This window comes from Ixodes scapularis, unplaced genomic scaffold, assembly GCF_016920785.2.
Source record: "Ixodes scapularis isolate PalLabHiFi unplaced genomic scaffold, ASM1692078v2 PGA_scaffold6__148_contigs__length_123643588, whole genome shotgun sequence".
In the NCBI taxonomy this organism is placed as follows: domain Eukaryota; kingdom Metazoa; phylum Arthropoda; class Arachnida; order Ixodida; family Ixodidae; genus Ixodes; species Ixodes scapularis.
The window spans coordinates 97,610,794-97,637,392 of record NW_024609881.1 but is presented as its reverse complement, the minus strand read 5'-3'; the positions used below and the strand labels follow the sequence as shown (position 1 = coordinate 97,637,392).

At 46.6% G+C, this 26,599-nt stretch overlaps 2 pseudogenes; one reads left to right on the top strand and one right to left on the bottom strand.

The window, feature by feature from the left end:
• Positions 1–17,472: 17,472 nt before the first annotated feature.
• LOC115331437 lies at positions 17,473–18,769 on the top strand (annotated as a pseudogene).
• Positions 18,770–20,106: 1,337 nt separating this feature from the next.
• On the bottom strand, positions 20,107–22,429 carry LOC121048615 (annotated as a pseudogene).
• Positions 22,430–26,599: the final 4,170 nt, after the last annotated feature.

The following is a 26,599-nucleotide window of genomic DNA, read 5'->3' as shown; positions in this document are numbered from 1 at the left end:
CCACCGCAATGTCACCTCTTTCTGAAGCCGCCTGTCCTCTAATCTTCTCGCGTAAGGTTTCGACTAACCGACGCGGAAAGCGAGTCGTCTGCTTTAGTCTCTGCCTTGCGCAGGGGTTGCGGTGACTTCAAGACGACGCTGAACTCTGGTTGGCTTTGATTGAAAGGATAGCGGGTGGACTTCAATACTAGGTGCCTTGAGGTCTACGCTCTATTTTTTTTTTTTAAATCAGCCAAGAAGATCTTGGCGTTCTTACATCAGCGCAACCCCTGGACGAGAAGCAGACGAGGCGGCTCTCCTCATAGGAATTATGGTTGTCCGAGCGGAGCGTGTGACTTTTGCAGGTGGGTTCTAGTAGTGGGCTCATTCTGGCAGCCTTTACGTGCGAAAGAGAAATGGATGTTTTATCACGTCTATTTACCTGTTCTCTTGTCACGTATTGGTTGACCGCTTCAAAAGCTTGCAAAGTGGAACTTTCGAAATAAAGCGCGCTCCTTTCATGCAATCGCGTCGATGGGATACATCTCCTGGAAGTAAGGCTGGCCGTCGATTAAAAATGCAAACCCAATTAATCGTCCACTTTTAATAGATTAATGAATCGAGTAATCGGTTTCGTTCATTTGTAAGCACAATATCTTTTAAAACGTTACAATTACAGTTTTTGTCCTTTTGCTAAATATTTAATAAATGGCGCATAAAACAATTTCTAATATAAATCAACCTCGATGAGTAGTTGACAAGAGTTAAAAAAACACTCAGACACACAAATTGTTCAGCTGCATGAGGCGAAGAATTTCCTTGATATTCTCCCGCAAAAGCGACCTTCTTTGATTGTAAAACAAGAGTCTGCTGCACAATAAACAGGCACTTGCATGGCGCTGAGGTGCCCGGGACACATGTAACCTTCTACAGTTTGCTGGAGTAAAAAAATCGCACTCACAATTTACTTTTGGTTAACATTTCACATAAAATTTGACCTTCATGCAGGTGTACTCGTCCATGTCTGCGAAGTGGAAGCGTTTCAATTTTTTTTTGTTTCGTCAAAATTTAATATTTGCCGGTTAAATGTAATCGTGATTAAAGCGTTAATTGATTAATCGGTAGGACGGATGATAACTGCAGTGTATTCTATGCAATACATACGTTTAGAAGCGCAGCGGCTAGGTGGCGTTCCACCGTACTCTATGGAGCAGACAGTTCGTAAACGAAAATCAAGATGGCGCTTCGAATGACGGGAGGCGTACTGAAGTGAGTGATTGAGGGGGGGGGGGGGGTGGGGCGGGGGGGGCGGGGGAGTACCCCCTTCCGTGGGAGTTCCACAACTGAGGTAATCTAGTAACGTTTTCTGCCACCTTTGAACTACAGTTATGACGACGTCACGCATGCGTGGAGTGGCTATACTCCGTTCACCCTTGAGCTGAGACTAGAAGCTCTGCCATCCGCGTGAGTTTGCTGCCCTTGCTAACCCGGGTACGAACACACAGGCACGCCCAACCAAAGCCCCCCGGAAACCAGCGAACTCGCACTGAAGGCGGAGCTTCTAGTCTCAGCTTAAGGGTAAACTGAGCATAGTGAGATGGGACTATCGAGAGCGAGCTGACACCACCTGGAGTAGCAGGGTGAAAAAGTGACTGAATCCCTAAAAGATGAAATATATACTTTCATATTTCGTTAATGTTCATATATTCGTGTTCTAACGTTTAGAGTTAATTATGGTACTAGAAGTTGCAGTTTTCCAAAGTTTAAAAGTCTTGCATAACGGTTAAGAAACATTGTTCAAAAGTTGATTTTTGTCCAATTTTACGAAGATTCGAAAGTCCGGCGAACCAGTCGAACCTCGAGGTCCCAAGTCAGAAGAGATATGCCCTGTTTGAGGTTGTCCGGATAAATCTCGACGTTAAACTAACTTAGCATACAGGTTCTCACCAGAAACATAGTATCGTAAGGTATTTCTTTTTAAGTGTATACTGCGTTCTCCCTCCTTACGCCATCTTTCTGAAGTAGTTATCCTGCTTGAAAGAGTACACACGCAGACACTTCCAGCCAGCTTAACAAGAATGCCCAACGCGTTCTATGCTCGTTCTCAGATCCAGTAAAAAGAAAGTTTTGCGCATTAAGCGCGAGGCATATGCGCGAAAAATCCATCCGATGCGACGTCCGATCCGGCAGTACGACTGCCTGATCCGAAAAATTTAGTCGCTTCAGACGTCGGATCGGCAATCCGGCGTGCGTCCAACGTGCCAGATAGTTTCGCACGGCGAACGGACTGTCGGAAGCGTCCAGCCAATGACCGCACAGCAAGCGCGAACGTCATGATGACGTACTGGGTCTGGCGGGACGAAGGAGAAAACGGGACGGGCGACGGGAAGCCGGACGCGTGGATCCCGCTGGCTCATTCGAAAAAGATTGCCCCGGTAAAGAAGGCACGCGCTAGCGAGAACGAGCTCCTAATTTCGCTCGTGCGAGCTGAACCGTCAATCTGGAACTAGAAATCTATGAACACGGACCTCCGCTGGGGAGCTTGGATCTCCTTGGCGGAGCAGAACGGATCGTCGTGTTGCATGCAAGGTCGGAAGCGTGTGTCTGAAACTGTCGCGTGCGGCGATTCGGAGCGGCGTTCGGACTGTCGGGTCGGACGTCGGATCGAATAATAGACCGATCTCACCGTGAGTTGCACTAGGCCACCGCTGCCGCGGTGAATTCTGGGACCTGTAGTTCTCGGGAGTTTTTCGACCGCCTCGGCAGCCTCGGTGCGCTATGTGAACGCGGCGTAGTTGTTCTAACCGGTGCTCATTCACTGTGCCCAATGGGTGGCTTCACCTGTTGTGTGCCAGGGTGCAATAACAATAGTACCCGGCAAAAAGGCATCGGGTTTTAGGTGTTCCCAAAGGAAAACAGCCTGCGTGAGACGTGGTTACGAGGACTCAACAGAGCTGGACTAAGCGGAAGGTAGGACAGCTTTCCTTCGTCTGCATTTAACCCATCGCACGTTGACAAAAGAGCGTAAGCTTCCAACGTACAAGGCATGAAGGGTGTAGAGAAGGACGCGCTGACACGTTCTTTGTGTTTGGGATCTGTTTGACGCTCCGAGCACTTGCAGCGGAGGCGCGACATATCGGCCTATCTCAATCGTGATGTCGGCGCTCTTTTCCGGCGGTCGCTTTCCCTCTTTGTTTGCCCGGTGTATTTCTGTGGTCCCGTTTATGATGTTGGACGTTTTAGGTAAGACGAACGGACTAAGCGACAAGGTACACAAACAGAGGACTCTGTTCGTGCAAGCAATTTTCTTTTTTTTTTTTTTTTTGCGCGGTCTCTCTTAAAATTGCCAACTAACGGACCCCTTGTGGTTTGTTCCTATTCCAGGTGTCGCGACGCATGAACCAAATCGTAAACGCTTCGTGGAGAGAATCTGTCGAATGTATCACGTAAAACGTAACTCAAAGCAACGAGCGCAACAGTAGTTAATGGTGCAGAAAGGGACGATAAAGTCGTGCTGACATGGTTTGTTTTGAATTTTATCATGCATCAAGCATTGGCCATGTAACCGTTAACTTACCAGCTGAGCAGGGGAGACAGAGCCAAGCTTGTCTCTAAATGTTTGCCGCTAATAAAACCAAAACAACGCATAATCTCAACCCCAAGATTCTGGGACACGATCTACTTGCGCCCTCTCTTGGTAGGTGTGCAATATCGCTGAAAAACAGTCGAATCTAGCGATCCGAATAAAATCACGCAAAGTTCCCCCGGAATTATTGAGATCATTGTGATTGATAACGTCAGGAAAATTTTCCCCATTTCGTCACTCTTTCTCTAGGTTCCCAGGAAATAAGAGTGATTTCCCCCATAGACAGCCATTGAAATCTCGCTTTATTTTTCACGTTCAGTGAGTTAATAAAGCAACCCCTCAATATTTCAATAAGTTCCCGCAAGTATATATTCTAGAAGATTTATGCTATCGAAATATTCAAGCAGTTTTCATGTATATTAATTATCCCAGGTTCCCAGCGAGATAATGAATTACACCTGTAGCTTCCGCCGCGTAAAGCCATCTTTCCAACAAGAAGAGGAGTGCTACGGGAAAGACTACTTTACACTCGTCAGCAAAGGCGCACTTTTTGACGATGTGCGCCTTTGCTGGGAACCTACAGAAAATACCTCAGACGTTTGAAAGTTCTTAAAACATGTACCCTGGTAACTGTTCAATATGATTCCCGGGGAACTTTGCGAGATACGTCTTGGTTGCCGAGATACGCAGCGCTGAAGTAGGCTCCTTTGACAAGATCTCTCCCCGAAGCAGTGAACCGCGCATTTTTTGGCGAAGTGCGCCTCCGCTGGGAACCTACAGAGAACGCCTCAGACGTCTGATAATTCTTAAAACATGTACCCTGGTAACTGTTCAATATGATTCCCGGGGAACTTAGCCAGATACGTCTTGGTTGCCGAGATACGCAACGCTGAAGTAGGCTCCTTTGACAAGATCTCTCCCCGAAGCAGTGAACCGGGCATTTTTTGGCGAAGTGCACCTCCGCTGGGAACCTACAGAGAACGCCTCAGACGTCTGAAAATTCTTAAAACATGTACCCTGGTAACTGTTCAATATGATTCCCTGGGAACTTTGGGAGATACATCTTGGTTGCCGAGATACGTAGCACTGAAGTAGGCTCCTTTGACAAGATCTCTCCCCGAAGCAGTGAACCGCGCATTTTTGGCGAAGTGCGCCTCGGCTGGGAACCTACAGAGAACGCCTCAGACGTCTGAAAGTTCTTAAAACATGTACCCTGGTAACTGTTCAATATGATTCCCGGGGAACTTTGGGAGATACATCTTGGTTGCCGAGATACGTAGCACTGAAGTAGGCTCCTTTGACAAGATCTCTCCCCGAAGCAGTGAACCGCGCATTTTTGGCGAAGTGAGCCTCGGCTGGGAACCTACAGAGAACGCCTCAGACGTCTGAAAGTTCTTAAAACATGTACCCTGGTAACTGTTCAATATGATTCCCTGGGAACTTCGGGAGATACGTCTTGGTTGCCGAGATACGTAGCGCTGAAGTAGGCTCCTCTGACAGGATCTCTCCCCGAAGCAGTGAACCGCGCATTTTTGGCGAAGTGCGCCTCCGATGGGAACCAACAGAGAAGGCCTCAGATGTCTGAAAATTCTTAAACAATGTACCCTGGTAACTGTTCAATATGATTCTCTGGGAACTTTGGGAGATACGTCTTGGTTGCCGAGATACGTAGCGCTGAAGTAGGCTCCTTTGACAAGATCTCTCCCCGAAGCAGTGAACCGCGCATTTTTTGGCGAAGTGCGCCTCCGCTGGGAACCTACAGAGAACGCCTCAGACGTCTGAAAATTCTTAAAACATGTACCCTGGTAACTGTTCAATATGATTCCCTGGGAACTTTGCGAGATACGTCTTGGTTGCTGAGGTACGTGGCACTGAAGTTGCCTACGTTTATGGAAATTATCAAACCGCTGAGTGTTTTGCCAAGGTACGGCTCAGCTGGGAACCTGTGGAAAAAATTGCAAAGTCTTGGTCATGGTGACAAAGCTGAAGGGCACAGAATGTTCGTGCGCAAAGATTGGCGAAGATTGACATATGATGTGTCAATGGATGTTTTGCAGAAATACGGGTTCGAGAGTAAATGGATCTGTCGCCCTTTCTCTCTTCGTGCTGGCCGAGAGGAGAGGGACGAAGGCTTCTTTGTATTTACCTCAGGGCGAAAGATAATTGTAAAGATAAACGAAAGTGGTTTAGAGGGAGCTTGATCTAGGTCACCTCGACACAATAGTCTATTCACTTGCTGAGTCAGCGCCCACAAACATGGCCGCCACACGATGAAGCAACGCTTTTATTCGAGAGCTCTGTAAAAAATAAAAGAAGGCAAAGCAAACTCGCCAATCAGATAACCGCTTTTGCCTTCAGCGGTCATGCTTGTGTGTAGTGACTTGACATTAAAAGACGCAGTGGACATGCCTGCGGCCTGGGGACGCTCGTCTTCTAGCCATGTACTCTCGAACCAATATTTCTGCAAAACGTCCATTGTTGTGTAAGCTTTGCGTGGTAGGACGTCATGCTTTGCGTTGCTGGCGTTAAGTATTGCGTGGTGGGATGTTATGCTTTATTTGGTATTTTATGCTTTTAAAGTGTAGCATTATTATCTAGTGTGGGAGGTCCGATGTTTCTCTGCAACTGCATACACAAATAAAATGTCAATCTTTGCCAATCTTTGCGCGCGCACATTTTATGCCGTTCAGCTCTGTCAGCATGACCAAGACTTTGCAATTTTTTTCTTTCGCTCTCGGCATGTTCGTACACGTTCCGCGTTGGTTTGAAGTGCTGGAACTGGCGGAGGCCCGCCTTCCTGCTGTTCCCTCTCAAGCTTTTTCCTTCTGCTCTACTTCCACATACATTCGGCATTCGTCTGCCTCGTAGGAGCCCCAGCAGTGCAACCTATTGGACTTCAGCTGCTCTTTATATAGGCTGAAAGGTCGGAGCACTGCAGTCAATTTTGCCTTATATTGCCGCGCGCTCGGTTACTCGGTTCTAGAAGATTCGCGTCTATAGGGTCTATTCACTTGCTGAGTCATCACCCACAAACATGGCCGCCGAGCGACAAAGCGGAACTTTTATTCGTGAGCTTGGCGAAAAGTAAAAGAAGGCAAAGCAAACTCGCCTATCGGCAAACCGCTATGGCCTTCGGCGGCCATGCTTGTGTGTAGTGACTCGACATTAAAAGGCGGTCTGACGTCATGTGAATAGACTCTTTTCTTTCTCCGGGCGTAGCGTCTATCATTTCGTTCCCTTTCCTGGTTCTAGAAAGTTCCAACTCATTCTCACCCCGCACGCCCGACGCTCCAAGCTTCCGCGCCGAATGTTCGAGATGGCGTTGTCACGCTTGATAAAAAGCCGCGCGTGACCTCGTCGAGCCAGTCTTGCTCTCGCTCGCTCTGACGCCGCAACTCGCCGCCGCGTAACCGCGTACTGCTGTTCCGACGCCCGTTATTTCTTTCGTTTTGGTTGGCACAAGTTCGCCCCATTAAACTTTCAGTTTAAACGTGACCTTCGCCGCTTCATCGTTTGTCTTTCGCGACAATATGGTGATAACGTGATATCAGGCGACATGTGGCCTGATTCAACGCTTTAACGTATAGGGTGTATTCATATGACGTCAGACTGTCTTTTAATGTCTAGTCACTACACACAAGCATGGCCGCCGAAGGCAAAAGCGGTTACCCGATTGGCGGGTTGGCTTTGCCGTTTTTATTTTTCTCAAAGCTCACTGCTAGCTTTATCGTTTGGTGGCCATGTTTGTGGGCGATGACTCAGCACGTGAATAGACCCTATACACATGACGTCCTACATTGTCCATCTATGAAAACGTCTGGCGCAGTGACCGCCGACGGCTGTGCCAATAGCTCAGTTAGTAAAGTGCTTGGCTAGCGATATCTTGATCCTGGGTTCGAATCCCGTTGGGGTGGGACTCCAATAACCAGTATTCATTTTCAATTTATTATTCTTCATGTATTTTTATTTGACTCTGAGCTGTGTAACGGTCAAACGTTACAACCCTGCGTTACAATTTTCCATTACATTCTAGCGTTAGATTTTTCATGTGAACCAGCCCTAAACCACATTCGGTGTTAAAAACCTTCAGTGTGTTTAAAGTTAAGGATGCATGTAAGGTTGCACGAATAATAAGTGACACAAACAACCGCCCGTATCAAATATATGCAAGACAAACAAATTTCAAAATATTTAATTTTATTGGAGGCCGTCGATGTACCGCAGTTTGTGATTACATTGATTAATTACGTACCACAATTCCTAGCTGTACATCAAATATACAAATTGACAAATTAAGGAATAGGGTTTTGACAAACAAACACAAGTTCAAAGTTTCGACACGTTCAAAGAATTAATTTCAAAGATAGACTCACTAAAAGCTTGAAGTTTAATGTATTCACATATTTACAAACTTGACAAAAGAGGTTTTCATGCCGCGTGCATACTACTCTCTGCATAGTAGCATGGCACTAAATTGCTGACGTGAACGATTGCAAATGTTGGATCAAATATCAGTAAATCATCATATGCGAAGATCAAAGCTGACGTAACTTACGCCGTGTTCTGCGGTAAACACACATAGCCAAGATATGAGACGCACGGTCTACGTAACTGTAAACAGTACATAAAAATAACTGTACTTCAGAATCTTGGGGTGTTCAGTGCTCTGGAGTCTTAACTCAAGAATCCATAAGACAGAGCAAAGTTGCTGTATTAATCTTTAGCGGAGCTGGCCAACATGGTGCGTAGTTTTTTTGCACATTTTACTCTGGTTGTTACTCCGAGAGATCACAATTCTGTCTGCAGTTCTCCTGCACTCATGGACTCAATATCAACAACCGGGCTTGCAGTCAGCAGTTCCATAGCTGAACGCTGTCGTTTTCTCCTGCTGTCCTGTATCCCTCCCGACTTCCAATACTCGTCGTCGCGCTTTATGTAGCTACGAACGCTCCCCGCCTTTGGCATAGCCTCAAACCTTTTCGCTAGCTTCAAAGCATCAGATGCTGCGTTCCATTTGTTGCTTTTTCTGTGGTGTAGGGTTTTTAAAACGTCGTTTTTTTTCTAGCGCTTGACTTGAATACAACCCAAGACACCTAAACTGCTCATGTTTTATGTAGGCGTGATGAGTAAGTATATGTATGTAAGGCGTAATGGCGGCTTTTTTCGTAGCCTTTTCGGGATGTATGGCCCAAATCCAGGAACGTCGTGAGAAATTGCTGTGTTTTCTGGTCAACCATTTCTCCTGTTGTGTTTTTCTCAAAGTGGGTCATAACATCAGAAAAGATGCTCCAGAGCGAAAGGACTGCAGATTCAGTATCTGAGTTCAATAACCCCTTCGCTTTTTCGGGAATACTTCGCAGGAGCAACTTGCATTCGTCTCCCGTTAGTGTAGTGAAAGCATGCCCCTTCTTATCGTCTTCCCAGACATCGAACCTCACCCCAAGACTGTTAATCAGTGCTATAAATTTAGCCATGTGCTCGTTTTTTGAGGTCGGGTTTTGGACTTTGGCCTGGCAATCAAGGTCATCAAGTTCGATTACTAATGCATCTAAAAGGCGATGGCAAATTCTTATTGTCATATGCAATGTATCGGGGACGACAGCGGAGGGTTCAATGTCAAAAAGAGGTGAGAAGTGAACTCCGTGTTTAAGCTCATCGCAATCCGACTTCATGTTGTCGCGAGTCCTAGCAATAGGTGGCGCATTGAAATGGGTGATTTCCAAGTCAATGTTTGTTCGCTCATTTGCATCAGCGATGCAAAACAGGCAGGGGAAGTTCGAAGAGGCGGACTGCAAGCCAAGCGCTAACAAAATAAACTTCAGGTCAGCGCCTAGACACACCTTCACTCTGAAAGTGACGCCCTCCAAGATAATCTTTTCTTTCTTAATCATGTCATTGATTTCACTTATTAGTGATCGGAATGACTCCCTTATGGCAAAATAACACTCGTGCGTTTCGACTACTGCGAGCAAGCGATGCCACCTAGGGCTCTGCAGTTGCTTGTCGGAGCGAATGACAACAAAAGAAAGTGTCGTCCAGGACGTTTTCTTACTGACTTTGCAGCCGTCTCCTACTATCTTGATTACAAGATGCTGGGCACTTATATTCGTAAGCGTTTTCTTTTCCTCTGCAGCAATTTCTTTAATTGCAGTTTCCAAGTCTCTCAAAAACGAGACTTGTGCACCTTTGGCGTTTCCTGGAGTTTTAAAAATCTCTATGTGGATGGTAAGTGTTTCTTGGTAGCTGTCGAGAAGTTTTACCGAAGGTAAGTATTTTACTGTTCTACACAGCTGCTGCCAAAATGTGTTGCTAACTGCGTGCTCGTCTAGAAGCACTGCTATATCGCGTACCATCTGCTGGTCTGAGGGATCCAGGGTACTGTAGGAAATCTTACCACAACCACCATATAACCGATTTGCTGCGTGCTGGACAGACAGGCGTCCTTCTTTGAGATATGTAATCTTGTGAAGTAAGACCTTTAGATCACTTACAAAGATATCGTGAAGGTTCAACCCGAAACTGCTTAACAAGTCATTCACTGCGTCATCAATACTGGCTCCGGCAGCTATCAGCTTCCTGCAGTCGGTTTTTTTACATCCATCGCCCGTCTTTTTTCCATAATTTAATGTTCCCTCGTGAACTTCTAGGGTAGATTGCAGGGCCGCCTTCTCTTTTTCGAGGAGATCACATCTCTGTTTTAGTTTTTCAACTTCACGGCCAAGCTTTGAGACTACCTCCTTTATTGTGTTACTGTCATCGGCCTTATCTGCAAGTAGTTCGTGCACAGAACCACTCCCTTGATCTGGAATGAACTCGCCTTCCAGAGGAGCGACATTAACGTTTTCGGCACTTTGAATCGTAGGAGAAGGGATCGTGACTGTTATGTAGCGAGTCTTCAGCAAAAAGCTGGCCTTGCTCCGTCCTTTTTGCTTTGCGGAGGCATGTTTAACTTTCTTACAAAGCGCCTTCACCCGTTCCTCAAGACGTTGGCGGGCACCTACGTCCAGCATGTGGGGTAGCTTTTCTTCAATCTTCCTCGCATAAAACTGCGTTAAAAGATGCTTTTCATCGTCTATTTCAAGAACGCTTTGATTGCTCAAAGTTAATGTGAGTGTATTTTCTTTTAACTCAACTGAAGGTTCACAGCCACGACCTGCCATCTTTATTCTGTTTTTTGTCCCTGTGTCACAAAGTACACATGCAATCTCTCCAGAGGAAAGCCGAGCCCAAATTTTCTGGAAGATTTCTGGCAACGCAGAATTCCTTTTACCCTCACTGGGAAAACGATGCGCACAGCTTCACCAAACTTATCCTCTCTGCTGTCCCACCCTTCTGGCAGGTCGAGCCTGTCAAAGTCCTTACAGTCATTGGCTAGCTTTTTTTTGGTTTTGAAAAACCCAACGATATATATCGAGGTCAAACTCTACCCTTATGAGGCCATTGCTCTTACGGCAGTTTGCTAGCTTTTTTTGCACTTCAGACAGTAGCTTTTTTGCGGCGTCTTGAAGGCGCTTCGGGGATGGCTTCCTTGGCTGCTCCAGTTCCTTAAGACAGGCCGCATTCAGGTGGCGCCGAGGCTCGAACGTGCATTCCCACTTTGGACATCCTTTCCATTTAACCAGTATTCCCTCGCGCTGCAAACACAGTAGGAACATGATTTATATAATACATTGAACACAGTAAGCACGCGAACGGTTGCTTACACTAATTGTGTGTAAGCGCGCAAATTGTAACACAATTAGGTTTTCGGTTTTCAAATTTACCTATAAAAAACATCTTCACAGCTGGTTGGCGCTAGCTTTTCAGCTTGAGGCTAGAATGTAGTTTGCGGGTTTTATGGCGCAACAGCGACGGAGGCTATACTGCACATGTAATGTGCTGCTTTGGGTCAGGAAACCCCTTTTATGAGCGCGTAAATTTGTCTTTTCATGCTTGCATAATTGCTGTATTCTCCCACTGCACTGCTGTGTAAGTGGATGTCCGTGGACACGACAATTTCACAACCTGATCTGTTCCCTCGCTGAGTCACATACAAACAAGCGATTTTCAGCGGTTAAAATGCAAAACAAAATATCAGAAAGCATAGAATCACAATTATGTTGATCATGTAGCCATCTACAGGGCATACAGATGCATAAAAATTAACAAAGGCTTAATATAAAAATAGCGAACGGCGAAACGGTCGCATACCGGAACGCAAGCGCTAACCGCCTGTGGCGTCATACCGGTAACACTAATAAATGTATGCTGAATGCTATTATGACAAGTGGAAGATACAAAAAATATTTTAAAAAGTCTAGTCGACCATTTTGTACTTTTTACAGTAAACTCCATTTGAGATGAACACGAATGGACCATGCAAATTTGTTCGGCCTATCAGAAGTTCAACTTAAATGAAGTCTTCAAAATATGCCGGCTATTCTAAATTGCCTTTAGAAGAGAAACACAGCATGAAGCATAACACAGGCTTAAAATAAAAACAAACACTTACAAAGCTTGTCTAGTTCGCCATAAAAATGTTACCAATATGTTTCATACGCCTCTTGCTGGGAAACAGATAAATTTTATAATCTGATAGTCTCCGCTGGGCAAATCGGTTTGACGTCAAGAATCACGACGTATTTCCAATATTTCTCGTAAACTCCTCGGAACCTTCAAGTTCTTAAAAAAGAGTACTTTTTGGAACACAAGTCGAGTTGCCTGCCCATATTTGCTCATTGGTCGATATCAAGACGGCAGCATGACAGAAAACATACAACGGGAGCGGGAGATTGGTCGTGTGGGAGACAGGCACGCGAGCGGGCGGTAACTGGCGACTCTTGCCTCAAGAACCGTAGCCGGCGTTTTTAGCCTACTCGCATCGCACCACCCTCCGCCACAGAACGCCAGCATTTTTTTTTTTTTTGCTTCACGCAAAATGTTTGTTTGCGCGCTTTTCCTCTCTCCGTCTTTTGGCGGCCTTCGCTTGCCGTCGCTCTTTGCTTCTCCATTTCGCGCTGGCTAATAGCGGCGATGCAAAGTTCGGGTACGGGTTAACCGTAGTGCACGCTCGAAGCCATTCCTGTTAAGCGAATTTTTTAGAACATTGCGTCTATGGGAAACCAACCAAACGTTTCAATTTTGTTCGGCATACCCGACAATTCTGCTTAAGCGAGTTCAGCTTAACAGAAATATGCCATATTCATTGTTGGAGCCTAAGCGTATTTATTGCCGATGTGATATGAATAAGGCACATTCGCAGACGGGAACATCTACCCTGATATATTACAACTAAGAATACAGCTAGATTAGGCCCATACGATCAATAAACAAATACGGTACGTTTCAAATTAAAGACGAATTTCGTTTCCATGTGAATGGCATACTGACTTCCCGTAAACACTTAAAAATGTCGTAATTGGCACTTACCGTTTCAGCGATGATTCTTTCGATTGGATAATAAGACATCAAGCGGTGACACCGCTGTGCGGAACGCTGGTAATTTGCAGAGGCAAAGGGACTCGTCGGGGCAGAGAAAAGTGTTCACTTAACCGCTGGTCACTCCCGACGCCAGAAAGACTACTTGAGTGTTAAGCCACTTTCAGAGTACTGGCCTAGGCCTAGGCCGCACAGGATGCTAGCGTGAGTTTTCTCAAATAGTCGTGCAAGGAAACCAGAGCAGACAATTCAGTTGTAGGTGGAGCCGTCGTGGTATGACCAGTGAAAGCTACTGGTCCGATTGGATGTGATATGTAAAGGCATGAAGGAAGGGTTTTTCTTTTTGTCGATAAGGCAATCAGTTCCAGAAACTCAGAAAGCGTAGTAGCTGTACTCTTTTGCGAGCAGATAACTTGCAAAATGAATTGCCGTATAGCCCGCGTTACATGGTAGAAACGGCCCCATCCTGATGTGCTTCATATCGAGGTAACAAGCGACTAAAAGCTCTCACAAAGTAAACGACAATTTGAAAAAAAAAGATCATGCGGATCCCACACCATGTGAAAATCGGTCTTAAAGCGAAGCTTTCTATGATGTGTACGCTGGTTGTCGCTGCCTGGACGGTGATTTTGACGCCAAATTTTGAAGTCGTTCAGCGCTTGGTGCAACACGACACTAGTGAAGTGTTATAAACATATATTGGAAACACCAACATTGTTCGTTTGTCTTTACGAACTGTATACTACATATAAGACGCAGTAAGACGCATTCGGGCCTCGCGAGTGCGTCTGCACAACTGCGGCACAAAAAGTCGGACCAGAGCTTCCGTCCCGCCTTGCGCACCACGCCCTGCTTGTAAACAGACTTTAAATTTTTATCTTCTTCAAGCTCACGCCGATAGACGCGTCGTTAGAAACGTTGCGCGGAAGACTGCATGGTGACCATTTGGTTCACGTCCACGGGCACGTTGACGATCTGCCCCACAATGTCGAACTGTCCGCCGTGAATCAGTTTGATCCACATGAATGGGATCCGGGGGAGACCAAACGCTCACTAATCTCGTTCAACTGGGGTAGGTGCGCAAGGCGGCCCGGATACCAGAAGCCGTTGCTTCGCGACAGATCCGGAATGCAATTCTGGTTTAGCGAACTTTTGCAAGTAGAATACACGACATAGTTGGACATGTTTTCACCGGGATACACCTCGCTCAACGTAAACTTGTGGCGTTCCAAAACCGGAGGCACACCCGACCAAAATCAGAGTCTATTGCACAACTGCAAACCTAACCAAACTCGTCCTGCACGAAGTGTTTCTCAAGGTACTTGTGTGCACCCGCAGACGGCACAGTCCGGTTCCACTGCTGTCTCACCGCTGCCATGTATCGAAGCTGTCCCGCTTCGCGTTTACGAGCCAGCATGCATTCGCGTTCTAAACCATGCTTCGCCACGTATCGAAGACGTTCTTCCTCCGCCCGACGATTCTTCCGAGCCTCCGTCTCCTCCGCAGTCAGTGCACGCTTTGGCCCCATTTTGGTTTTTGTAGCTGGCGTCTGCGATAAGTTATAATGCCCCTGGTTGCTATGCAACATGTGCTTGCTTTTATTTTTATATATTGTTTTTGTAAGGCTCCTCCTCTTTAGAATGCTTCGGCCCTGAGGGTAAAATAAATAAATAAATGGCGTCTTCTGAGCCGGCTTGCTAGAAGCAAAGCCTTAGATGACTGCGCGAAAGGAAGACTAGCATGCCTAGGGTGCGCGAGCGCTTGAGACTCGACTCCATGTGCCATCTCGTTCGTGCGCTTGCGTTGGCAGTGCTTCTTTGAGACAGTAGAGAGTTTTAGTATAGCGTTGCTGGGTCTTACGTATGCAATACGCAATAGTATAGCGTACGCTAAAAACGACCCGCTCGGACCGATTTTAGTTGTGCGTTACGTTTCCGAGTGAACACCTCTTATGATCTTGGTTAAATTTGCCAGAGTCGCAGAATTCCGCGTGCTTATAGCGTCACCATGCTCCTGAAAATGAATATCGCAAATGAAAACGTGTCCAATCATTTTATTCAAAGTCAAACCAAGCCGCAGCTGCCTCGTCCAGCGCGCTTTTCTACGGGGTACAGAGGCTACGAGTACAGGTGCATGCGTAGCCAAATTCGATCACGGAGCCTCCGTCACTAGTCCCGTGGAAATGCCACCTTTCATCAATGCTATCGCGGAATGAAATCCATGACTATACTGAAGTCCAGTGCATAGCGAGAACTTCGGCGATTTCTTGAAGAGTCGTTCGTTCGTCGACGATGAACTGAGCGAATAGGGGGCATTCACTGGACGCCATATTTGAGGGTGCTGTTGAGAGCGCATGCTCAGAACAAGCTCACATTAATAGGCCGCTAAGACCGGCAATCTTGACGGTGCGGAATGCACGTTACAAAAGAACTGTGGAAGCTTGTCATCCGCACGCGCTCAGCATTTGCGCACACGCCTATGACCGCCAGTGAGTACCCCTTTAAGGCCTAGCGTCAAGCAGATCGCAGCGTTGAGGCACAATTCAAGCGGTGAGCACTTTCACTGTGCACTCTTTCAGCTGCACGGCGATCTGATTCGACCGCGGTACGTCCCGGAAAGAAGTGCCGCGCTGAACCCCACGTTATTTCACCGTTCGCGTAACACAGAACGTAGAGAACACCACGACGCCCTTGCTGCGCCAGTCAAGGTAACCGCCATCTTGAAACTGGCGCTCTCGTTGGGCCCGAGATCTCTCGAGAGCTTCCCGCAAGGCCCGCTAGCCCGCAACGCAACATCCCCAGCGTTGCGTGCGTACGCAATACGCTAGTCCTTCTACTGCGTTCTGAGCATGCGCACTCACGACCCGCAATTTCCTTGCGTACGCAAAGCTATAGCGTACGGTCCACTAAAACTGTCTAGTCTTATCTAAGACGCTTGTTCTAGCAAGCCGGCCCTGCTAACACTCTCCCATGATCCACGCGGCGGGCGCCACCGCACTCAGTGCCTTTACGTCCCGTTTCGCTTTCGCTTCGTATGTATAGGCAGATTCTACGTCGCCCATGACGTCGATGACGGCTTCAACGCCGTCGTAGCTTCGTCGTCGACGTCAACGTCGTGGGCGTCTTGGACGTCGAGGACGTCGTGGACGTCTTAAACGTCAAAGACAATTACGTCCACGACAACAACAACGACGACAACGACGTGAACGTTGAAGACATTGTCGATGTCCAAGACGTCATTGACGTCTTCAATGTGAATACGACGTTTACGTTCAGGACGTCGACGACGTCTTCGACGTTCAAAGTGTCCATGATGTTGTCAAATTTGACGACTCCGACGTTCAAGCCGACGACATCGAAGACGTCGTGAACGCCGAGGACGTCGTGAACGACTTGAGCATCTAAGACGTCTTCGACGTCGTAGACGCATTGAACGTCGAAAACGTTGTCAACGCCGAGGACGTCGCGGACGTCCTCGACGTCGATAAAGTTTACGACGACAACGTTGTCGACGACTTGAACGTTGACGACATCGTCGACGTCGAATCCGTCGACGTTCAAGACATCTTGGGCAACGTCCACGACTTCTTTGACGTTCAAGACGTCTTCGACGACGTAGACGTCGTCGTCGAAGACGAAGCGCGATATGATAAAGACCAAGCCAAAGTGCGTGGCCTTAAGGCTGCGGTCCCACCGCGGCCATCTTGAAAGGCAAGAGAACAGTTTTTAATTTATTAAAAGAAACGTATTATCAATGAATCAAACGTTGCTACGCAAACATCTTTCCACTGTTCTTGGGCATTTTAGGAAGCAACGTAATAGTCATAGCTAGATTATTTAATTAGATAATTAGCGACTAATTATTGCTACGGAGTTCAAAGTTTCCTCCTCTAATATTAACGTTAGGAGGGCGATAATTTCACACCGAGCTCCTCAGGAAGATCTCTAGCCTGAAGGATGTGATTGGAAGCTTAGAGGAGGAAGTTAAAAAGGTACAAGCTCAAGTGATATCACTGAAAAGGAAGCTTCACAAGAGCCGCCAAAAACAGGTTGACTCAATGAAGCTGTGCGACCGAGTAAAACAAAAAAGGAAAACAAAACAGGTCGCTTAAGCTTGATCTTTCGGCCACGTACAGGCGGATAAAGAAAGCGGAAGCTAAGGGAAAGACCGAGTTTCGTTACGAAGCCATCAAACATGACCACAAGAAACTGAGGTACTACACAGGCTTCATGTCACCTGAACACTTAGACGTGTTTTGGTTCCTTCTGGAGCCAGATGCTAAAAGATTGGAGTTTTGGCAAATGAAAGAAACTGAAAACGAGGACCGCAGATTTATTCTGCCTCTGAAGACTCAGCTGATTTTAATACTCCTTCGTCTTCGATTGGGGCTTGACGGAGCAGACCTTGCTTTCAGGTGGGCCATCTCCTTTGAAAACCGATATCCTTTTATTGGCTGCGACAGATATGTTGGTTAATGTATGACCGTAAAAATGTTAAATGTGAGCATTCAAAATGTGGAATGGCATGTGAAAAATCTGCATAATTTTTGGTCTCGATCTGCATAGACGATTCTCGATTTATAATCTGTGCGCAATGCTTTCTACATAGTAAATAAAAGTGTAGCAAGTAATTATATTCTCGACTCAGCGAGTCACATAATGTTGCCTTAATTTAAGTGCCAGTGCTGCTGGGCTATGCAAGATAGATCCGAACAACGGCTCCTTATTCAACTAAACAAAAATTCCTATGTTTTCATTTTGGTTTAAAAGGTAGTAAAATCTCTGCCGACTGTTATTAATGCTACCGTGGCAGTGTCGGTGACAAAAAGATTGTGCATAAAAATATCTGAACTGGCCTGTTTACAAGTGTGCACGCTTTTAAAATGTAGGTTGGCAGTGACTCATGCTTAAAAACAATACCATAAAAATATTTTTAACAGGTTTGGTGTGTCGCAAAGTACGGTGTCCCGGATTTGGGTCACTGGGCTGGACTTCCTGGACAACAGGCTTCGCCGGTATGTACGCAGACATTGCCTGCTTGGATGCTTTTCTCAACTCCTGTCTTCCAGAACAATTAAGAAAATATCAAGCTCAACAAGCTTGGCAATCCGCTTTCACACACTGGATTATTGTTGTTCCCACATAGAGAAAGAAAAGCCCAGAAATTACTTCTACAGTCTTCAAATCATTTTATGCTGGTGCCAACATGGCTGCCTCCTCACCTGTGTGATAAATACAGGCCACAAGCCTTTGCAGACAAAGGGTATAACACCGTGGATGGGATCCTGGATTGCACTGAGATCTACATAGAGACTCCATCTTCATTCCGAGTGCAGAGTGAAACATACTCGACACACAAGAAACACAATACTGCAAAGGGATTGAGTGTCTGCAGCCCTAACGGGTTCGTCACCTTTGTATCGGACCTTGCACCTGGCAGGCTGTCCGACAAGGCACTTACGAAGGCTTGCGGTGTATTGGACAAGTTCACCCCTGGACACAGCGTCATGGCGGACAGGGGCTTCACAATATCGGAGGAATGCAAGCAGCGCTCACTCCACCTGAATATTCCACCATTTATGGAAGGGCAACCCCAGCTCTCGGAAGAGGATGAGCAGGAAACAAGGCACATTGCAAGCGTCCGTATACACGTCGAGAGAGTTATCAGAAGGGTAAAAAGTTCAGAATCCTCTCGCAGATTTTTCCAAACAGCATGTCTGAGCAGCTCAACAAGGTGTGGCACATTTGTGCTCTTTTGACAAACTTTGCTGATGAGTCCTTGTTGTAGGTAGTTCGTTGCATTGGCACCTTTGTTGTTGGCTGTGTTGCATTGGCACTGTTAAAATAACTATGAAGCAATGCTGGATTCAACAGTTTCACCAACTGCATATCACATAGCGGGCTAGAAAAAGGAGCACATGAAAACACAGAGCTAGAAACGTTCTCCTGTGAAGCTCAAAGATAATACCAAACTATTTCTTTTTTAAGTACTGAACACGGTTAGCCCCTTTTCTGTGGCACGAGTTTCGTGACGAAAGGTTGGGAGGACTCTTGTTTTACTAACAGCCATTTGAAATGTGCTGGATCTAAGGAGTTCATGTCTCGCGGCGAGATGGTGACCATGTGCGGTTGTGTACACAAGCAAGTACCTTGTGTGCAATAAAAAATTGCTCTGGGAGAGGGATATCTTTATGCTTGCCTACATGATAAGCAATACGACTGTTGCTTATCGTGTTGAAGGACTGTTACACATCGCTGAATGCTTGGCGTGCATACACAATCATTCTCGGCTTTTCATTGTCTGATGTTGGGACGAAAGAAATGTTTCCCTAAGGCTTAAATTCAGCTGCAGTGTTCACAGCAACACTGATTTATAGGCTAAAAGTGCTAATTCAATTTAATGTTTCAGCTAATAAGTGCCATTTACTGAGCAATTGCTTCTTGTGGACACCTTGTATGCAGAGACTTGCCGCCATGTGTCAGCTTATGCTTTCCTACTAAGGCTGCTCACATAGCATCCCCCCCTCTTAATACCACGGCAGCCTTTTAGTACTGTTATATTTATTTGAGAATCTTTTGTGTACCACTTTATAGTGTAAACGACAAAATTTTTGCGATTCGAATGTAGCTTCTGTAGTGTTCACATATTGCCCGAATTGTTCGCTGTACCTAATTTTCGATTCGTAAAAATTAGGACCTCGCAAAAATGTATTCGTGTACAGCAATCTAGAATTCACTTGACTTGTCACGTGCAAAGTGTTTTAGTTAGTCATCCGGCCACAATAAAACAAAGAAGAAAAAGGATATGGCAAAGTGTTTATTTACCTCTGCAAATCATATGGCACACTAAACAAATACATTCAAAAGCTAAATAAGTACACTGAAGATCTGAGGCGATTTGCTACAAAAATATAAGGAATAAACCGTAAATGAGTAGTCTATCTTAAACAAAACACATGTTATACCAAGCACCATGCTTGAACATTAGAATAAATTTTTTTAATACGTTTATTTAAATAGAAATTTTCTAAACGTGCATCTGACACCAGCAGTTCCCAATTTAGTTCACCACAGAAACAAATAGCTTTTCAGATGAGTATGTTTTCCGATGAAATGTCCTAATATCTAAAACAAGTATGTGTCGTAGAAAAGCGTACAACGCTCAACCAGCTCATGGAAATATTTCTCACCGAAAGGAACTGAAACCTGCCGGTAGTCGTCTTTGCTGCAGTACACAAAGAGGATGCACAACTTCCGTCCCGTCACGCCCATTTGCATCTGTACCTGTGCATAATGTTTGCTAGTGGGTTTAAGGTGTCCATCATGCAGTTCAGACTTAGAAAATGTTGCCGAGTTCCGCGGACATTTTATCTCAATGAGCCGCTTCTCGCAGCAGCTGCACGAGACTATCCCGTCTGGGCTTGCACCCAGAAAAGCGTGGCTCTGCGACAAGAAGAGACCACTCTCTTTCACGTCAAGATCTGCATGGCTTGCGTTTTTCTCTTGAAACAGTGTTCTAGCCCCAGGTTCGAGCAAGAGAGCTCTCTTCGTGTCATATGTTGCGCGACATTTCGTTTTGCCCAACACTGCATTCGAGAGAGACCGAGGATCGTGGGGTCCCACTTTTGTTCGACAAGTGTGCACCCACGTGTACACTCTATTCGAAACTGAGGCAGTGATGATGCCTTCTCTATAGTGATGCCACAGAGAACATAAGCTTTGCAGCCTTGTGCCCTCCTCCACAGCCGCTACTTCTTCGGGCGTGTAGGCGGTTAGACCTAGCTGCTTCTCTACTTGCTCCAACCACCGCGGTGGTAGATTTTCCGTGGCTTCACGGTTACTTTCTTTCACTTTGTTAGGTAAAAAGTCATTAGCCTCAAGCACGTCCGCAAAGCAGTGAAGGCCACTCTCGTACAGTTTGCCGTGCAGGTGAATGAGGTCCAATGGCTGCAGACTTGGCCTGTCACCCTTAAGTGACGAATATGCCACTCGCTTCTCATGGTGCTTTGGAGCACTGCTCATTCTCTGACAAGTGTCTTTACAAAAGACCACAGTCCAAACTGTTCGCTAACTTTTCTGGGGTCTCTTGGCTTGTACCATTGCCTTTCCGTCTCGGTGCATGCAACAACACCTGGTACAACACTGAGGTCGTGCTGTGCGATGTACATTAGCCCGTAAAAAACGCAACAAAGGTGCTTGCAGACGGAACCCTTTCCTGCAACACACGAGCAGTGGCCAGTAATGATCTCCCCATCACACTTAGCCAGTGCAGCATTGACTTTGTACGAAGTTCTTATTGACATAGATGCCAAAACTTGGGCACGTACAATGGTCTCCTCAGCCTCCCGCGTAGAAAACTCCAGCTTCTGCAGGTGGCCTGAGGAAAACAGTCGCAGGCCAGCCTCTCGGTGCTTTGTGGCTCCTTTGGTTTCCATGTACCTGCATAATAAATATTGCAATCAACATATTGCATGAATTTTTTTATATTTTAACAACACGACATGTAGAAGTGTTAAGATTGAAGTGATTTAAGATATCGCCAGCATGTGAAAAAGCTTTCTACATAAAAATATTTTGTAGTTATGTGAGATAGCCCGGCACCTACGCCAGCAACGAAACTTAACTACACAAGATGCTGCCAGGCGATTCACCAGCAGCTACCTGAAGATTACACTTAACGATGCACGTGGCGCAGGTGTCAGGATCGCAGTCGCAGAAAACGCTGAAGTTTTCCTGCGACTGTCATTGCTTGGAGAGGGAAACTACTCTCCGTTTTGTGGGCAATTCACGTCAAGGACTCGTTCTGAGTAGTATTTAGCGAAGGTAAGAAATTCATTGCATGACCCATAGAAATGTCACCTTCGTGACTTGTTTGTGTGAATCAGGGCACAGGCCCATGCATAAGCTCACGACGTATTGGGTCTCCTCTGGCACCACTGTGAGGCGAACAGAGTCTAGGCAATCAACAATGACGGCAAGGGCTTCTTGCAGAGTCTCTTCCTGGCAAGCAATGGCTTCCCCCTCTGGTCTAGACCATGATGTCACCAGCATAGACGGTAAAGCCGAGGTCTAGGGTCTGGGCCAGGCAGGGAGGCAGGTTCGCCATCATGAGGTTGAATACACTCAAGGACTGTACTGCCCCTGCTGCATGGCGGCCAAGAAAATGAAAGACCACCAGCAAATTGCAGATGCAGCTTTAAGCACAAACGGCGCAGCACCAGTTTGGCACTCCAGGCACTTTTCCTCCATTTAGACTAGAGGGCTCATTCTGTGCTAAATAATCTGAGTACTCCATCGGACAGTGACAGCACCTAAATGCTTCTTAAATCATGGTGTTTTTACACTGAGTCACATACCTGTAAATCTGTTCTTTTCCAAAGAACGAATTCAGGGACTTCGTCTTGGAGGTCCATTCCTGCTGGTTAGGATCGACCACTGCACACGCCATTCCGATTTCAAAGAGACATGACAAGAAAATGTATTGTTTAAGCCCACAAATTAGTTTCCTGGCTTTCTGTAATAGTTACTGCAATAGCATATGTTTCAAGCATCACTATGCTTTAGAAGATCAGAACGGGCGCTATAACAATAAAGTTAATAGAATCTCGATAATCATGGCCTGATATGAGACCTACTTCCTTAAACAAAACAGATCATCAGTTGCTAAACACAATAGGAAAACATTGCAAAATGTAATTTGTAGTGCAGCTTGTACTAAAAGAATCAGTACCAAAATGCCTCACACACACACTGGACTTTTTTTCTGAAGCTATTACGATTTTATTTGACTGGTGTTACAGCTCCGCCCAGGCTCAGTAACGGCAACCGAGATACAGGAGAAAAAATCTATCAGGCGACTGTTAGCGCTTGGTTCCACGCAAATACAACAGAAAACACACATAAGTGCATGCGAACTCATTTCACCTACATTTTTAAATATGGGACATATACCGTTGCTCCTTTTTCAACACACGCGAAGCGCATTCCTTGTTCATATGCACGCTTGACTTCTGGGCGAGGCCTCGCTTGTGCCTGGCGTACCCATCTGTCAGCTGGCACGGCCGCGAACTAATCAAAAGTTTCTCCGCGTACTCGGGAACAACCCCGAGAAAGCCAGTCTTCTCGTTTTACAGCGGTTGCTGCATTTATTTCATTCTATAGATTAATCGCGGCGCACAAGCCTGAGCAGCGGTAAGGTCCGAGTCCACTGACGCGCTTGACTGTTTTGCGGTGCTCCCCGGAGCCGATGCTCCCTTGATATGCCCGCACAGTTTGCCCGCACTAACCGCTCACTCATTTGCAAGTTCACCGAGACAGCCGTGCGGCAGAGTGCTCACGTTTTCTTGTTTTGTTTCTTTTCTTTTCGAGGAGCAGAAGTGGCAGTCTACATAAGCCTAAGACGCGTAAGACCAACACCAGCGAACGTCGACGGTGACTACTCTTTTAAGCTTCCCGGCAAACTAACGTATCAAAAACAATATAATTTCCTGGAATACTTACATGACCGACCCTAGTGGTGAAGAGAAGTCGATCCCGGGGCGCCCAGAACGGTGATATTATGCAGCCAACCGAGACACGGCCGACAGCAGCGCAGGCAGGACGCGGAGAGGAAGCGGGCTGATGACTACAACGAACATGGTGACGGCGCAACTTCCGGAATGCGCGCGCCTGCGCAGTTCGCTTGGTGGCATCGGTCTATTCTGCAGTCCATGTGTCTCGCGCCTTATTATTGCGCCACGCGAAGAACTTCTTACGAAAATTTAGTTATTGAAGAAATAAATTATGCTTTTGGCGTTTGAAACAGTCGGGTTATATACGTACACTACTAAGTTTTTGCTCTTGCCGTGTAGAGAGGGCCTTAATATTATCAGATGTGCTATTTATTTCATTAAAAGACGCCCAAATATTTGTTAAATAAATTATGAACATCACTACGAAACTTCACGAAAACTTTCCCAAGTATGCATGGCTTGTCGTTTCATGACGTCACAATAGGCAGGGTAAGGTCAGAGTCGCGTGTGTTGACTTATTCTCGGTTTTAATCAACATGGTTGATAGTGCGTACCACGACCGGGTGCGTAGAAAGATCATCTTCAAATAGGAAGTATTCACTGGACGCAATATTTGTGGGTGCTCTTTAAAGCGCATGCTCAGAACGAGCTCACATCAATAGGTTGCTAAGACCGACACTCTTGATGGTGCGGAATGCACGTTGCAAAAGTACTGTGGAAGCTTGCTATCAGCACGCTTTCAGAATTCGTGCACACAGCTATGGCCGCCAGTGAATACTCCCTAAAACTGAGCTTCCCTCTATAGCGTAAATAACGTCCTTCATAGAACGAGGTTAGTTTACTGAAACAGTACTCAAGCGCTGTCATGGCTCGTTTTGCATGATGTTACATCAGAGCTTCCGCTGTTGCCAGCGAAAACGCCGTGTGTTTACTTGGTGCCACCTGAGCAGTTGGGCTGTGTTCAAAATAAAATTACTTGTGCGGCGGAGGATTACTTGTGCGGCGGAGGACAATCCCTTTAAAACGAATCTAAGGTGCACCCACCTATATCTTAATTCAACACGTGATGGGGGAAATAAATATGATTCCGCGAGCGGGACTTTTTTTTTTACTTCGGTTCTTTAGGTTAATACGAGTAGAAATAGCAAGACTCCAGTGCTGGAATTTCTACGTCATCTAATAGAGGCCAGCGCGAGGCACAATTTGAAGACTGTGAGGCGTCGGCCTTCGGCCGGGGCTCGTATTCTTACTTATGGAGCATGAAGCCCAGCCTAATGCTGACGCGGTCTTCGCATCTTTTGAGAGTCGGTACGGAATTAAGTAAACGATACAAACAAACAATCAAACAAAAAAGTGAAAGCCGTTTAAAACTCCCTGTAACGCCGAATTAGAGCGCAGCTCTTGAGGAGGAGGAGGGAAGGGTGCTGGGGGGGGTCAACTGACCGGGGGGGGTCACGTGACCTTGGGGTCACGTTGACGTCACTGATGACGTCATCAGTGACGATGACGATGCGGATACCGATGACGTCATTGGTGACGTCACCGATGACGTCATCAGGGATGATGACGATGACAATGTGGATGTCAGTGACGTCACTGATGACGTCATCAGTGACGTAGCGGATGCCGGTGACGTCATCAGTGACGATGACGTCATCGGGGGGTCACGTGACCTCGGGGAGGGGGTCACGTGACCGCGGGGAGGGAGTCACGTGACTTCGGGTGGTCACGTGACCTCGGGGGGCTCGCGCGGTGCATTATGGGACATTTCCCATAATGCACCGCGCGGTTACGCCGACGCCGCTCAAGCCTGAAACGGGCGCCTAAGAGCTGCGCTCTAAAACAAGAAAACAAATAAGACGTGGAAAGCAATTATGATATACCCTTTTAAGATCCTCATCAGACAACATGAAATGTCGCCTTGTTTCGGGCATGAAGCATGTGATTGGATCCGAGTCTTTCGCAGAACGCTGACGTCATCACTCGTTTTTTTTTTATACGAGCCGAGCCGAGTTCACGCCGAGCACTGACGCAGCCCTCGTGTCCAGCGCGTGCTGAGATTGCGTGCCCAAAACAGAGGCGCAGACTCGGAAAACTGACGCAGCAGCTACTAGATACAGCGCATTTATAAAAAAAAAAACATGTTTTTAGCGTCCATGGACATCCGACTATAGTGTAATCCGACTAAAAGAGTCCCTACGCCTAACTCTCAGACTGGGAGTTGCTTTGCCGCGAGCAACGTGGCCCTTCAAGATCCACTCAAGTGCATGACCAGTTATCGGAGGCTCAGGCAGGTGCAATGCCCCAACGCACACACACGCACAAATAAAAACGCTGCACATAACTCTTAAGATGAAGGACGTACGTATACGCGACGAACCTTACGAAGAACGACTCGTTCGTGGCCACACTGCGCGGCGCCAATCGGTCAACCGGAAGCCGCGATAACTGGCGCTAGAGTCGACGGTCTATAAACTATTACCGGCGGACGACGGGAGGGCAAGCTTCTCTCGCAAGATTGGCGTTCTCGTGTCTCGTTAAATAGAGTGTATGCCACTTCCGCTCGCGCGTCGGCTGACGTGGCACCCCGAGCTCTTCGCGCACTCCATCCAACCGAGCTGATAGCGCGTCGGGCGTATACGACTTGCCTCAGGTTATATGGATGCCCGCTGGCGTTGTCATACGCGTCTGTAAGCACGTCCCCTGGACGCCGCCATCTTAATACTGGCGCGTCTGCACAGGGCGACACAACTATGGTGACCAAAAGCTAAAAAAAAAAAAAAGACCCCAGGGCGTAGCTTATTGAGTTCACTTTTCTCACTTTGTGATTGGTCGTTCGGTGTCCGTATCGGTTAATGACGCAATCTGATTGGCTGCGGAACTATAATGAGATGCATGGGATTCGCCACGCCCTGCTATTCTTAAGTTGTCGGTGACGGTCAATTTTGCAGCCTCTGGTCTCTGGGTTGTACTAAGGAGCATCAGAATCGGTTTGTTGAACGAACAGAAAAAGTCGTTTATCCCATTCCGCCGGTAAGCGGTACGCAGGGCAGACGGGCGCATGTCTGAACGACAGGTTGAGGGAACACTATTACAATGTAAACATG